The sequence below is a fragment of the Nyctereutes procyonoides genome, unplaced genomic scaffold (assembly GCF_905146905.1).
Source record: "Nyctereutes procyonoides isolate TBG_1078 unplaced genomic scaffold, NYPRO_anot_genome, whole genome shotgun sequence".
Classification (NCBI taxonomy): Eukaryota; Metazoa; Chordata; class Mammalia; order Carnivora; family Canidae; genus Nyctereutes; species Nyctereutes procyonoides.
In genome coordinates, this window is record NW_026575139.1 from 5031496 (window position 1) to 5047959 (window position 16464).

Sequence of the window (16464 nt, forward strand, 5' to 3'; positions counted from 1 at the left end):
TTGCTAAATCAATTGTGGACACGTTTGGAATAAGACTGGGTACAAAATAATTTAGTCCTGGTGTTTGAAGTGATCAAACACCTAGAAGAAATATGGATCTTTAAAATCGAGTTGTTTGGCATTGAATAGAGAGCACCATGAGCCACGGGGATTTGCTGCCATTGGAGAGACAGACCTCTTTGGGGTGCCTGGGGTTCCAGGCCATAGGTTGGATGACATGGCCTTGAGAGGCGGCTGTGACAGCAGCACCAATTCCAGGGCTGGCTTCACGGGCTTTTCACATGTGTAGGCAACACAGGGCTCATGCTCCAGAGGGCCCTGTGCTTGGTTTAATTCTCTGCTCTGGCTGTCTTGAGATTTGCAATAATTTTACCTTTGAACCTGTAAGCGGCATCCAGTGGGACAGTGGAGCATGTGTGTGAGCAGAGGAGATGTGCAGTGTGTCCCCCTTCCCTGCTATATTCACATTTATCCTTCACGGTGCCCCACGGTGCTCCACGGTGCCCCACAAACACAGAATGCCAGACCCACAACGCTTGGAAGCTCAGGTTGTTGTCAAAGCAAGTGTAAGGTAAGCTTGTCATGGGAGCTGCTGGCTGACCTAGAGCATCGGTAGAGTGTGGAGGTGTCGAGGGGGTGAAACTTATGGCCACTGAGCTGGTTTTCTGCAGTAGTGTTCCCACCGTTCTGGGAACAATGAAATGTCTATTCTGGACTCACCAGGATGGTTGGGGGGCAGGTGGTCTCTGAACAAGCTCAAGTCTGAGGGGAAGGCTGCTGAGAAGCGGCCTCACCTTCCCTCTGTGTCTCATGCTACCTGTCTGTTCACACTTCCTCCCCTTTCTGGATGCCTGAAGGTCAAGGCCCGGCTCTTGCTTATCTTTGCCTTGCTCACCAGCTGCCATTCTGGGAGTGAGCTGTCTAGATTTTCCTTTCTTTTTAGGGAGTTAAAACAAAACCCCAAATGCTACAAGCATATCATGAATATGTAGACACTGCCATCCACAGTTGTGTTTTTTCCATTCCTTGGTGGTACTTTTCTTTCTTTCTTTTCTTTTCTTTTCTTTTCTTTTTTTTTTTTTTTACCATTAGCACTGAAATGCTCACAAACCTGCTGTATCCACAGTGAGCAAACAATTTGCAACAGTAACAGGCAACTCCTGATGCCCCATGCTAAAGGCCTCTTTTCAGAAGGTGGCCCACTCCCCTCTGTTGGTAACACTGGGCTTCCCTCCCCATCTTCTCCCACACTTTATATTCCGGGGGGTTTTGCTCAGGAGCCCAAATCAGGACAACCTTCCTCTTCTTAATACACTAGGACACAAACAGGCAATTCATACCAAAAGAAAATCTGCACACAGATCTTTTTTTTTTTTTTTTTCATCTGTGGCGTTGGGCTTCAAACTTCCAAAATTTGGTTCCCATCCATCTTTGAAATCCAGGGGAACTTTTTCTGGATTGTTGAAGATGAGATGTTGGTGGAAAGCTGGCCTGAACCCCAGCATAAGAAATGAATAAGGAACCAAAGGCAGGAAAAAGAGAGAGAATCAAAGAAAGCTTGCCCCTCCCTTCAAAAAGTCACACTTTACTATTCTTCTCTCATTTCCATCAATCACCAGGGCAATACCCCCTAGATCAATGCATTAACTTGTTTGTTTTTTACAATGAAGGGAAACTTCATAGCCTCATCATTCATTCCAGAGTGTGGGGGAAAAACACAAAAGCCAGCCACCGAAATTTGCATGGTGCTCAATTATACATTAGTGAACATCACTTGGCAATCTGTTCATATCAATTTAATTGGATTTTAATACTGCCTCTGATCTTGTTTTCTAATTAACAGCAGTGCTTGGAAATAAAGCAGAACCATGCACCCAGCAACACCTTTGATCTCGACCATATGGAGCTTCACCAAGCTCTGGAAAAAAATCTCCCTTGCCTCCACAGCCGGCCGAGAGAAGCAGGGGCCCCCAGATGGCCAGATACCATGGGCGCCCGCACCCCATGGATGATCTCATCCTCTGATTGGTCCCTGTGGCAAAGACAGAAGACTCGCTTCTCCAGCTGGAGGCAAGTCCGTGTCCCCAGCCTTGGGTGAGGTTGATGGTTTTCACAGCTCGGTTTTGGGGGACAAATATTTAAATAAACAGACGTGACCTTGTAAGGCTTGTTCTAGAATAGGGTCTCACCAGCAGGACAAAGTGAGGGCAGCATGGGCTGGTGCAGGGGGCATCACATCTCCCTGCCAGAGAGCACCATTAGACCTGCATGGAAAACTCCTGAAGCTGCTTCCTAGCTGGACTCCGGCTGCAAGACATCTCCCTTTTTTCCCCATCTTTTTATCCTCTGTTTCCTCAGTCTTTGGTTCTGTAACCTTACATCTTGTGGAAAGCTTGATCATGCCCTGAGACAACCTGAAATAGAATAAGAACATGACCAATGAAATCAAGGCAGGGTTCCCAAAGATGCTGGACATGCAGGGGAGCAGGTAAGACCTGTCCAAGGGCCAAGGACCTGCTTGCACCAGCGTGGGGCCTGGCAGGTTAGGGGCACTTAGGAGAGGTGGGTGAGAGCCTCGGTGGGGAGTACCCGCTCTCCAGGGTCAACCGCTGTCCATGGTAATAGTCGCATGATGCCTGCCAGTCACTTGACCTCTCCGTGTGGCTGCTGCTCATGGACTGTACTCTATTTCTGAAAGCCAAAGAGCTCCAAAAGTCAATTCCTTTACAGGTTTATAGCAAACTCACTTGGCGGCAAAACCTGACCCGAACTGATGTGAGACTATTTATAATCTTCATTTATCCTACTTAATGCGGATATTCATTCATTTTGCTGTAGAAATAGTAATGTCTGGGATGATGGGAGGCAGCCCCAGAATCCACTGGGATATTGTGTATTTATCTTTCTAAAATCTTATGGATTTAAAACTACATCAGGCCCCAAGGGTTTGAGATAAGGGACTGTGGCCCAGCACCTTCCTCAGGCATGTGAGTTAATCCACCTACAGCAGTGATCCTCAGAAAGTTTAGCCCCCACCCTTCCCTTCAGGGCATATCTGCCAATGACTGGAGACATTTTGGATAATCACAACTTGTACAGGGGTGTTGCTACTGGCATCTACCAGTAGGCCAGGGATCCTACTTAACATCCTATAACACATGGGCCATCTCCCATGGCAGAGAATTACCTGGTCCCAAATGTCAGTAGTGTAAAGCAGGAGAATCCTTGCTCTGGAGAAGTAAGATTTCTGCTCCCCCCCCCCCATGCTGAGCCTCCCTTTCTGCATCAGCCACCCGAAGAGAAGGGATATCTGCCTCTAAGGGCTTTGAGAAATGCACCTTATAAACTTCATCATTCTGTGGACATGAAGGGCTGTTTAATCACTCGAAGAATAAAATGTGTTTTCTGTGACTTCTGTTTTGACAGTAAACACTTACCTGTCCATACATCTTGGGAGCCAAGCAGTGTGCAAGACACATGGACAGAAAGATTCCTGGTCTCATTTTCACGGAACTCATAATCTAGTTCCTATCCTGCCATAGGTGACCATTCATAGCTCTGTCTATATGGTAGGCTATTCTTGAAAGCCATATTTTTCTTGGCTTGTTTTAATCTTTAGGTTTCCCTCTTACCAAAGAGCTTCCACCAAGGCACTCACACCCCTTGTTACCCTTTAGGGAACTTTGATATACAGGATACAGCTCTGACAAAGAGACTTTAAATACCAGGTCCTGCTGGACTCCTGCATCTCCTGAGCTCCTCTCCCTCCAGCTGAGATCACTTCACCCCTATTCTCCTGCTTAACCCCAAGGCTGTCCTCTAGGACCAGTGTCACCTGGCTGGTAGAGGCTGGGTGCAAGATGCATTCCACTTTTTGCTCAGCATTGCCTGTCGGAGGGGTTAATCCATCCTGCCTTTGTGAGTCATTTGGCCTCTGGGTTTCGGCCTTATCCTAGGTCCTGGTTTCCTAAGTGGGTCTGAGGTTTGGGAATCAGGTTTCTCTATTGCAGGTGCTTCCTGACGACCCAGGTCATTTCAGTCCCTTCAGGCTGGGTTTTGCCTTGTGCTTGTAGGAACTTCCCCCCAGAAATTGGATCCTGGCTCTGGCTCTGATCAATCAATGAACAACAGACTAGCCAGATGTTGCCCACCTGTTCCCAGACCCCTGTCCCTGGGCTCCTACATGCCCGCTTTCTGCAGCAGGACCCGGTATTTTATGGAATAGGTCATTCTGGGATCCACCTATCTGTTCAAACTGTTGCTGCTGGAGCGAGGTGAACCCTGCACTCAGGAGCTCTGATTGACCACATTCACGCTAACCTCTGGCCCATTTCCACACAACCTGTGCTCCTGCAGAAGTTAAATGAGCTCCTCGGATGTCATCCAGCCTCCTGACTTGGCTCAGATGCTAGATGCGCTCACACCCAGCTTGCTACATACTTCCTTAAATATGACCATGTGTATCAGTCAGTAGAAACAACAGCACTGGTTGCTGAGACAACCCCCACACCAGCTCTCTCAGGAGCTTAAGAAAATGAAAGTTGATTTCTTGCTCATGTCATTATCCGATGAGAGTGGAAGGCTTCCTCTGGACAGGTCCTCTCTGGGTATGAGCTATGAACCAAAAAGATAAGCTACATGTCCCCTTTACTTCCAACACACAGTGCTGTAGCCTTGCAAAAAACTCTTCCTGTAGGAAATGGGTGATGAGGGGATAGTAGCATTCCTGATTTGTAGCAAGTCTGAAATCTTCCTGTCTTGTGGACTTTGTGAAGGGTCCTTGCACTGGAGACTACAGACTGCCCTTGGTTAGGGCCCAATGCTGGTCTCTAGGAGATAACTCTGTGGCTCCTGGCTCCCCGCTCGCTCTGGGGGCTCTCCTTTGTTCATCCCTCTCCTTGGCCTCATCTGCAGCGTTTGTTGGAAAACGATGCCCTCTTTGGGGACCGTGTGGACTTGAAGTCCACCTCCATCTCAAGGAAAGGTTGAGGGCTTAAATGTGCATGTGTGTGAGTGTTTTTAAAGCTAAGCAATTATCCATTACCCACCACGAGCTTTTAAAAAATACTTTTGAAATTGAGGTATAAGTTAGGCATGTCCACTTTGTATAGTGGACAGCGATATTAGTTTTGGTAAACATATCATCACATAACAACCACCACAATAGAGATTTAGAATAGTTCCATCACCCTGAAACTTCCCTCATTCTTTGTAGTCAACTCCTCTGGCTACCCACCCTGGAAATCTGTGATTTATTTTGGAATCATATGGTATGTAGCCTTTTTTTAATTTTTTTTTATTTATTTACGATAGTCACACACAGAGAGAGAGAGGCAGAGACACAGGCAGAGGGAGAAGCAGGCTCCATGCACCGGGAGCCCGATGTGGGATTCGATCCCGGGTCTCCAAGATCGCTCCCTGGGCCAAAGGCAGGCGCCAAACCGCTGCGCCACCCAGGGATCCCAGTATGTAGCTTTTGAGTCAAGCATCATTAGCCCAGTATAGTGTCCTGAGATGCATCTAGGTAGTTGTGTGTATCAAGAGTTCTTTCTTTTTTATTGCCAAGTAGTATTGCATTGTATGGATGTCACACTGAAGGATTTCACATTGATTCTGGCTTTGGGCTGGAATTGTGAATAAAGCTACTATGACCATTTGCGTATAGGTTTTAATATGAACCTAAGGTTTCAGTTGTCTTGGGTAAATACACAGGAGCAGAATTACTGAGTCAGATGGTTAAGTGCATGTTTCATTTTATGAGAAGCTGCCAAATTGTTTTCCAAAGTGGCCATGCTTCTTTGCATCTCCACCGGCAACGTGCGAGGAGCATCAGTGGCTTTCTTTTTTTCTTTTTCTTTCTTTTTTTTTTTTTTTTGGTCAGCACTCAGTATTTTGTCTTTTTGATTTTTGCCATTCTAATAGGTGTGTAGTTTGCATTTTTCTGAAGATAGATGATATTGAGTATCTTTTCATGTGTCTATTTGCCAGCCATGTGTCTTCTCTGGTGATATGTCTCTGTAGATCTTTGGTCCATTGGGTTGTTAAATTGTTTCTTTATTTCAAGTTGTGAGCATTCTTTTCTTTTTTTCAAAAAAGATTTTTTTTTATTTATTTGAAAGAGAGAGAGAGAGTGAGAGAGAGCTCAAGGGTAGAAGGGCAGAGGGAGAGGAAGAAGCAGACTCCCCACTGAGCAGGGAGCTTGATGTGGGGCTCGATCCCAGGACCCTGGGATCATGACCTGAATCAAGGGAGACACTTAACTGACTGAGCCACCCAGGCACTGAAGCTGTGAGCCTTCTCTATCAGACAACATAATTTGTAGATATTTTCTCTCAGTACTTGTCTCATGTATGAAGTTTCTTAACACTGTCTCAAAGAGTAGAAGTTATAATTTTGAGGAAGTCTATAAAAATTTTCTTTTAGGTTTGCACTTTTGGTACCGCATCTAAGAAATCATTATCTAGCCCAAGGTCACAAAGACTTTCCCCTATATTTTTTCGTAAAACAAAATGTGTTGTAAGTCTTGAATAACCAAAGGCATTTAACATTCACTTTTGGTTTCTTTGGCAATGCCTAGCCCTCAAGAACTTAGAAGCTTCTGCACAGTTTGCTTTGCTCCAGTTCTTCATACCAGTAACCACACCCAAGGTCCCTCCCAAGCTCGAGCAGAAAGGCCAAACCCTTAATCCGATCTTTGCTTTAAGTCACTTTATCCAATGCAGAGGATTTACTGGGCTGTTGCCCCTCCAATTTTAAAATCCCATTTCTGTTTGGGACTAGAAGCCGTTGGCTTTTTTAACTTGGCAAAGCCCCACATTTCTAGACTTTCCTTTCCTCTTTGAGTCAGCTTGCCAATTGGGCAACTCTTTTCTGAGTTTATCCCTTTATAATATTTTCCCATTTGTACCCAACTGTATCTGATACACACAGATTATTAATGCTCTGTTTTCAGATTTCTTCCCTAGAGCTATAAGTTCGGGAGTATAGACTCTGCCCTCCAAATGATCACAGACAACAGTCTTAGGAAATGCTTGCACTGCATAACCTAGATGTCCATTCCTCCATCCTAATATGTTTTTTTTTTTGCTTCCCACTGCTTGACTGATAAGCTGATGCCATCTTTTATTATTATTATTATTATTATTATTATTATTTTAAAAGAACTTCAACCTCCCTGTTTGTCCCCTACTTCCTTAACAGGCAAGATAGGTAGCACTAGCTGCCATAACAAACAACCTGGCATTTCAGTGATTTCACATAATAAAAGTTTATTTTTTTAATTTTTTAAAAAGATTTTATTTATTCATGAGAGATACAGAGAGAGAGAGAGAGAGAGAGAGAGAAAGAGACACAAGCAGAGGGAAAAGCAGGCTCCATGCTGGGAGCCCAATGCAGGACCTGATCCCAGGTCTCCAGGATCACACCCTGGGCCGAAGGTGGTGCTAAACCGCTGAGCCACCCGGGCTGCCCAAAAAGTTTATTTTTTACTTGTGTTAGCATCCATTGAGGGTTGCTGGCTCCTTCTAGCATTGACTCATGAAAACGGGCTCCTTCTGTTATGTGGCTCTACTCTTGCAGAGTCCTTCACCTCCAATCATGAGCATAGAGGTGAAAGGGATGGAGGACCATGTGGAGTGATTTAGAGCATAGAAAGGTGCCCATTAGGCCAGCCACCTCCATTGCCCAGAACTTAGTCAAAAGACCTACTATAACTGCAAGGGATGCTGGGACATGTAGTCTTTCTGTGAGTCCAAGAAGAGGAAACAAGTGTGGTAGGGTCTGTCTGCATGAGCCCATTTCTTTGGCAGGGTGCTGGAGGCCCTTCCTTTGAGTCTGATTTTTCCTTGTTCTAAGGATTGTGTATTGAGTAAAACCTCAGCATTTCTTTCAACTCTATTCAGGTACATATTTCTTTAAACAAACCTCAGTGAGAATCTTACCGTGCTAGGTATAGCATCGGCATGGGAAAGTGGGAGGTGGGAGGGGGCAGTGCTAATATTTGTTAAGTGACTGCTATACATCTAGCACTTGAAATGATTAATTCCCACAGTGACAGAGAAACCTACTTTATCTCCATTGTACAGATGAACTAACTGGTTCAGAATGGCAATCTTGACCAAGGTCACAGAGCTAGTAACTTGATCAACTGTGATTAAATCTTAAATTCATTATGAGTGGTTAACCCATATTTGCATTAGGAGGAAATTTATACCCTCCAGGTTATAGTCTGGTGGGGAAGACAGACACAAAACCAAATAATTATAATCCAGGGAGACAAGTGGACACATCATTGTTGGCACACTGACTACTATAGCTGGGGCTGGGAGGCATTAGTAAATCTTCAAAAAACCATTTGAGCTGAGGTTCTAGAGGGTAGTCAGGAGCTCACTGGATGGGGGAGAAGGAAAAGTTCTACTACAGATATTTCTCTGTGGCCTCTGCTCCAGGCCAGGCTGTTGATGGGAAGGCTCCCTCAAGTTTCAGTTTGGGGTTTCTGGTTTTAATTTGTGATGCCTGTGATGGGGGCTTCTGGGGAAGAGCTAAAGGAAATTGCTGTTCTGAGCTGGCTGGGCTGTGTCCCCAGGAGGTGAAGATGTTATGATAAAGTGCTGTGATCATGACCTTGCAGAGCAGCCCTGCCAGGAGATAAGGGCAGAGGAGTAGCAGAAGGAGCTTCCTGCTGTAGGCTGATTGGCTGGTGGGGGAGATCTGCTGCTGCGGGCTGGGCCAGGCCTGTGGAACCCACTGAGTTGGGCAGTGAAGTGCTGAGTTTGCAAGAACGTGCTCTCCTCTGTGGCTGTAGATCACCTGGTTCATGCAGGACCCATTCAAGACAGTTGGGAGCAGGGGAGTGAACTGGGTTTCAGCCCTGGCTCTGTTCTTCGTTAGCTAGGAGGCCATGGGAAAGTCACTCCACCACTCTGGGCTTCCTCTCCTTCATATGGAATGAGGCAATCAATTCTTACTTTGAAGCACTGTTGCTAGGAATCAGCAGCTCAAGTACCTACAAGGGTATTTGATGTAGAATAGATGCTCAATAGAAGATCCTTGTCATCATCATCATCATCATCATCATCATCATCATCTATTATGCTGGTCTGATTGTAGCCTCTTCTTAGAAAGGTATCCATTCCAGATCTTTCTTGAGCCCTGTAGCCATGTGCCAGGCTCTGGGGATATAGCCATAATAAGCTCCCCCTACCCCTTAGCCCCTAAGCTTCTGGACTAAGGAGATTGAGCTTAACAAATAATCAAAGCCATAAGCTACCAGTGGTGGTGAACTCCATGGGGGAATAGCAGGTGGTGCCAAGAGGCAGCCTGAGTGGCCTAACCCAGACCTGGAACCTAGAGGTTCTGCCTAATCCCTCAGCCCAGTGAGCCTCAGGGCTGGGGCATCACGAGACCTGGATCTGCCTGGCTCTAAAGACATTGTGCTGTTTTGTACCTGCCCAGTGAAGCCACCATATTCTCAGAATCCATGTTTACCTTTTTTGGCATCACTATAGTCCTTTCCATTTGGTCTTCAAGGTAGACAAGGGTAAAAGGTCACTCTTCTAAGCAAGCTATGCTTGCTTGCCTTCTTCCCTCCTTCCCCCCTTCCTTCCCTCCCTCCCTCCCTCCCTCTCTTCCTTCCTTCCTTCCTTCCTTCCTTCCTTCCTTCCTTCCTTCCTGTTGATGCAGCTGCACAAATACAACGTCATGACCCTGTCAGCAGGCAGCCTGTCAGCATTTCTCAGCACTATACTTGAGCTTCGATATCGTGCTTCTCCACGTGCACTATGAAAGCCAGTTTAGTATCTCAAAGATTCTGAAAACCTCAAAGAGCAAGGGAAGCTTCTCTGTCTCTGTCTGTCTTCGTACCTTTCTCTCCTTTTTTTTTTTTTTTTTTTTGTGGAAGGAGACAGAGCTTGAAGAATGAAAACTCTCAAAGGGGACAAAGAATGGATTTTACTCATTAACTAGGCAGCAGCTCCAGGCCTAGCCCTGGGTTCTGCTAGAAAGAATATTTATTCTACTATAGGCTGAAAACCTCAGAAATTAACAAGTGATAAAACAGAGGGTGGTTATTCACATGGATGGGGAACAATGATGAAAATGGTTGGAAATTGATTGGTGTGCCACGTTCATGAATAGAAGGGGAAGGGAACTTGAAATGATGGGACATAACAGTACCACGAATTCCAAACAGGAAACAGGAAACACACATAGTGTGAAATTGGGTAAGTGCACAGTAGATTTCCCGGTAACATAAATTGACTGCTAGCTTCTTAATTGCTGAGTGAAGATAGAATCTTGGTTGGGACTGAGTCGAAAATTTGGGCCCTATTAGAGAATGCCAATGGTGGGAGGGTACTAAGTCCCATCATCCTCCTGCCACATCTGAGGTGTATTACCTTGTGAAATCCACAAAGCAGGCTAAGTAAGAAGTCACCTCTGACTCCTTGGCTTCTCAATTCAGATATTCTTTCTAACTTCCTCTTGACTTACCCATACTTCCCCTCCATTGCATGTACCGCAAATTTTAAACACTTATTTATTTGGAGTGGTGTCTGTCTCCCTAACTAACCTGTAGACTCCAAAGTTCCTGCCATGATGTTCTAGGAGTTGGGTGGATGCTCTACCTCAGGGCCTCTGAAAACTGTCTGGCCATATGTCTTGGGGGCCTCTCCTGGGACAAATAAATGTTTCCCCAAACAAACAAAGCTCTGGCGTGAGATCTCAATGGGCTTCCTGTAGGTCTAGGTCTCAATGTTGCTACCTAGTTATTATCAGGGTGATCTTTTTTTTTTTTTAATTTATGATAGTCACACACACAGAGAGAGAGAGAGAGAGGCAGAGACACAGGCAGAGGGAGAAGCAGGCTCCATGCACCGGGAGCCCAACATGGGATTTGATCCCGGGTCTCCAGGATCGCGTCCTGGGCCAAAGGCAGGCGCCAAACCGCTGCGCCACCCAGGGATCCCTATCAGGGTGATCTTGAACGAGTTTGGTTTCATCTCTCTGCCTTTCCGGATCCTGGTCTTCATAAAGCAGGCAAGAATTGGATGACACTGGTTGTTACAAGGCTGTAATAGGATCAGGTCTCCTGATCCCAGGTGGGCACCCTGTTCCATTTGACTGATGGTGGATTTCAAAAAAGAAGGTGTGCACTGACGCAGTTGTCACCGAGGACAAGAAAATACTAGGACCATTACTTATGTTCAGTTCATCTCAATACAAATAATAATTCTTGCAGATAAACATTTATGAAGGAAGTACATGTTCCAACAGTCTTTCTGATTTGAAATCCTTTGGGAGTTGTGCTCAGCTGATGGAAGCTCAGTGATTTTGGTAGAGGACACCTTTTGTTTTGACCACTTTAATTGGAAAATAACTGCCTCTTGGGCAGAAACAACAGAATATATTGTGGTTTTGTCTATGGAATTCCAAGCTCCCGTTGGGAACATCAGCTAGTGCCACCCTGGATTACTGCTTTGATATGGACTATTGTTCATTGACACTAAATGGCCCCCAGACTTCTTTTCTGTATTTTTTTGTTTTCTTTTTTGTAATTATTCTGTCTCTTCTCAAACTGCAGCGTAAAGGCATGAGCCTGTTGGGAGACTCACAAGATTTGGAATTCAAGTCCCATCTTGGCCAAAAAACTTACCGTGTGACCCCGGGGAGATGGCACCTCTTCTCTGGGCCTCTCACAGGGCACCTAATCTGGAAAATATGCGGACTGGCCCCAATCATCATTTCTAGATCTGTTGTAGCTCAGTGATGCTGCAACCCTCCTAGCTGGCCAGCATTGCTCTCAGAGACCCTTCCCCACCCCAGATTCTACTGCAGTTTGGAAAAAAAACCCAAACATATATAAGACATTGCCTTAGGTTTAATGTATGAACAAAAAGGTAAATCAGCAAGATTATTAAGACGGAGCTTGAAGTAAGACTTGAAGAGAGAAATAGAGGGCCTCTCACAGGGACAAACACATGAGTGCACATGCCTGCATTTTGGTACCAACGTTGAGCACAGACATCTTGCCCATGGACAGGGCTGGAAATCCGATCCTTGGTGGAGGCAGGGGCTTTGTTCTTTGTGAGCTGATAGAAGCTCAGTGCATGTGCTGTGTGCAAGCCTGGAGCTGCAATCGTGTCTGGGTCCCAGATCCTGAAGTAACCTCTAGCGTTGTTTGGGTGGACAAATCCAAGTCCAAATACAAATCCAAGACCATAGGGGAAAAGGCAGAGCCAACTCCAAGGATACCTGGCTGTTATGAGGATCTCTTCAATTTGTGCTACAGAATGACTGGGGGAAACACAGAGAGGTTCATTCATTAGAAGCTTCCCACTGGTGCAAGACTCAGGTTAGTAATTCAGGTGAAAGGGCGGGGGCTGTGGGTCCAGAAAGTTCGCGTGCATCACAATCTTTGACAGCTTTATTGAGGTTTAATTGACAAGTAATAAACCACACAGGTTTAGAGCACACATTTTGATAAGTCTTGCCATACGGGTGTACCCATGAAATCATGACCACAAACCAGAGAGCAAACATATCCATCGCCCTCAAACATTTCTTCATGCCCCTCTGCATTCTCTCCCTTCTGCCCCTCCTCACTCGCACCTCCACCCCTCCATCCTCAGGCAACCACTGGTCTGCTTTCTATTCCATAGGTTAGTTTGCATTTTCTTTTTAAATTTGCTTTTATTTGTAGCATTTTTAAAAAGATTTTTATTTATTTGAGAGAGAGAGAGAGAGAGAGAAACAGAGAGCATGAGCAAGGGGGAAGGGCAGAGGGAGAGGGAGAGGGAGAAGCAGACTCTCCACTGAGCAGGGAGCCCCGTGTGAGAATCAGTCCCAGGACCCTTGGGTCATGATCTGAGCTGAAGGCAGATGCTTAATCGACTGAACCATCCAGTACCACCCAATGCCCTGGCTTGCATTTTCTCGAATTTTATTGCAATGAAATGGTACCATTTGTAGTCTTCTACATCTGACTTCTTTCACTCAGCATAATTACTTTGAGATTCACTGATACAGTTGTATCTATTTGCCATCCTTTTATTTGCTTGGTAAAGAGCCTATTAAACCTTTGCCCATTTTTAAATTAGAGTTTTTAGAGGCAGCCCGGGTGGCTTAGCGATTTAGTGCCGCCTTCAGCCCAGGTTGTGATCCTGGAGACCTAGGATCAAGTCCCACGTTGGGCTCCCTGCATGGAGCCTGCTTCTCCCTCTCGGCCTCTCTTTCTGTGTATCTCTCACGAATAAATAAGATCTTAAAAAAATTAGAGTTTTTATTGTTACTATTGAGTTTTAAGAATTCTTTATATATTCTGAGGATGGTTCTTTATCTGCTATATGATGTACGAATATTTTCTCCAATTCTGCGTCTTGAGTTTTCAATTTCTTAACAGTATCTTTTGAAGAACAGAAGTTCCTAATTTTGTTGAAGACAATTCTCTCTCTCTCTCTTCCTCTTTAGCTTTTATAAATTTGCTTTTGCTGTTGTATCTAAGAAATCACTGCTTAAGGGTTACAGAGATTTTCTTGTATGTTGTCTTCTAAAAGTTTTTCAGTTTGATGCTTCCCATTTAGGTTTATCATTTATTTTGAGTTAAGTTTTGTATGTGAGGTGAGGTATGGATTAAAGTTCCTTTTTTTTTTTGCATATGACTAATACCACTTACTGAAGACTATCTTTCCCACTGAATTACTTTTACATCTTTGTTGCAAAGCAATTGACCATATTTATGTGGCTTTATTTTTTGGAGTCTAATCTGCCTGTCTTTCTTGACACCGATACCACACTGCCTTGATTACAGTAGTTTTATAAGTCTCAAAGTCAGGTAATGTTAATCTTCTGGTTATGTTCTTTTTAAAAGTTGTTTTTTCAGGGCATCTGGGTGACTCAGTGGGTTAAACACTGATTCTTGATTTCTACTTAGGTCATGATCTCAGGTTGTGATCGAGCCCTGTGTCTGGCTCCTTGCTCAGTGGGGAGTCTCCCGGAGATTCTCTCTTTCCCTCTCCCTCGGCTCCTGCTCCCATCCCATCTCTCTCTCTCTCTAAAAACAAAACAAAAACAGGTTGTTTTTTTCCCTTCGGGGCCCCTTTGTATTTCCTAAACTGTATAAGAAGTTTAGAATCAGTATGGCAATTTCTGTAAGAAGGCTTGGTTGGGTTTTGGTTGGAATTCCATTGCATCTATGGATCAATTAAGGGAAAATTGATATCTTAACCAGAGTGAATTTTTTGGTTCATGATTATAATAAATCACCTCACTCATTTAGAATTTTTATCAGAAAATTTTATAGTTTCTTATGCTTGGACTTTATACTTCTTTTGTTCGACTTTTCCCTCAATGATTCTTATTTCTTAATGCTATTATAAATGACTTTTTCATTTCAATTTCTGATTCTTGCCGACATATAGAAACATATCTGATTTTTAAATACGAATCTTCTATCTAGAAACCTTGCTATACTCACTTATTAGTTATAGTCACTTTTTATGGTATATCACTTAGGGTTTTCCTTATAGATTATCATGTCTGTGAATAAAAACAGTCTTACATCTTCTTTTCCATCTGAATTCCTTGCATTTCTTTTTCTTGCCATATTATACCGCTTAGAACTTCCAGTACAATTGTGAGTATAAATGAGAGCAAACTTCTGTCACTTTGTTCCTGATCTTGGGATGAAAGAATTCAAGTCTTTCACCATTAGATATTATGCTAGCATATGTTTTTGGAAGACGCCCTATATTAGATTAAGAAAGCTGCCTTTTATTTCTAGTTTGTGGAGAATTAAAAAAAATTAGAAATGAATGCTTACTTTGGCCAAATGCTTTTTTTTTGCTTTTTGTATATTTATGAAGATAATCATATATATTTTTTCATTTTTTTGTCTGTTAATATGATAATGATATTGATTGAATTTCAGAAATTAAACCAGTCCTTTATTCCCAGGAGAAAACCCTGTTGGCCATGATACTATTAGATTCAGTTTGCTACATTTTAAAAAACAAGTTTTGCATCTGTTTTCCTATGGGATATTGTACCATAGTTTTCTTCTCCTGTAATATCTTAATCTTCTTTTGATACCAGAGTTGTGCTGGATTCATAGAATGCACTGAGAAATGTTCCTTCCTCTTCTGTTTTCTGGAAGAGTTTGGTATTATCTCTTTCTGAAATGGTCAAGTAAGATTCACCAGTAAAGCCACCTGGGCCTGGTGATTTCTATTGGGAAGGTTTTTGAGTAGAATTTCAATGTCCTCAAAATTTAAAGTGCTTTTTGGGTAATTCGTTTCTTCTATTTCTGCTTGTGTAAATTGACCGTTTGCCCATTTCATCTAAATTGTTGATTCTGTTGGCATAATATTTTTAATAGTGTTTCCTAAAGATCCTTTTAATATCTGTAGAATTTGTAGTGATGTCACCACTCTTAATTTTGATATTGGTAATTTGTTTCTTCTATTTTCTCTAGTCAATCTGGCTAGAGTTTCATCAATTGTATTGATCTTTCTAAAGAGCCATTTTTGGTTTTATCAACTTTTTTCTATTGGTTTGCTATCTCTTTTATTTCACCTCTGATTGTTTTTATTTCCTTTGTTTATGCTTAATTTTGGCTTATTTGTTCTTCTTTAGGTTTTCTCTGTTATAGACAGAAGCTGAGATTTTTGAGTTGAGAACTTTCTTCTTTTCCAATATAGGCATTGAAAGCTACACATTTACCCTGAGTGCTGTGGAGCAGCATCCTACAAATTTTGATTGTTTTTATTTTCATACAGTTTATACTACTTTATAATTTTCCTTTTGGTTTCTCCTTTGATCCATGAGTTATTAGATGTGCGTTATTTAGTTTCCAAAATCTTGTAGATTCTCTAGATATCTTTGTGTTATTGACTTTCAATTTAATTCCATTGTGGTCAGTGACCATATGTGGTAGGACTTGACTTATTGAGACTTGTTTGGTGGTCTAGAATATGTTCTATTTTGGGGACTGTTTCATTTGCACTGGAAAGGAATGTGTATTCTGCTGGGTATTGTTGGGTCAAGTGCTCTTCAAGTGTCAATTTTGTCAAGCTGGTTAGTAGTGTTCAAGTATTATTAATGATTTCTGTTTATTTGTTTTGTCAATTATTGAAAAGGAGATACAGAGATCTTCAGATAAAGTTGTGAATTTGTTTCTCCAAGCAGTTTGCTCCATATACTTTGAAATTTTGTTGCCAAATGCATAAACATTGAGGATTAGAAAGTCCTTTTGATAAATTAACCCCTTTTATTATGAGATTATCTTTGTTATTTCTTATTCTGAAATCGACTTTGTCTGATATTAATATAGCCACACCCACTTTTCATTTAGTGTTTGTATGGTATATTTTTTCTTATGGTTTTACTTTTGATCTGTGTATATTTAAAGTATTTTTTTTGTAGGCAGCATAAGATTTCACAGAGTTTTTTTGTTTGTTTGTTGTTAATTCA

General features: G+C 43.0%; 1 long non-coding RNA gene across 1 annotated transcript in view; it reads left to right on the plus strand.

The window, feature by feature from the left end:
- The window catches only part of LOC129496129 (uncharacterized), a 51990-nt gene extending 49848 nt beyond the window's left edge, over positions 1 to 2142 (plus strand). The window contains exon 3 of the long non-coding RNA XR_008661671.1: positions 1844 to 2142. This is a non-coding gene — a long non-coding RNA (uncharacterized LOC129496129). The remainder of the gene's footprint in view (positions 1 to 1843) is intronic.
- Positions 2143 to 16464: the final 14322 nt, after the last annotated feature.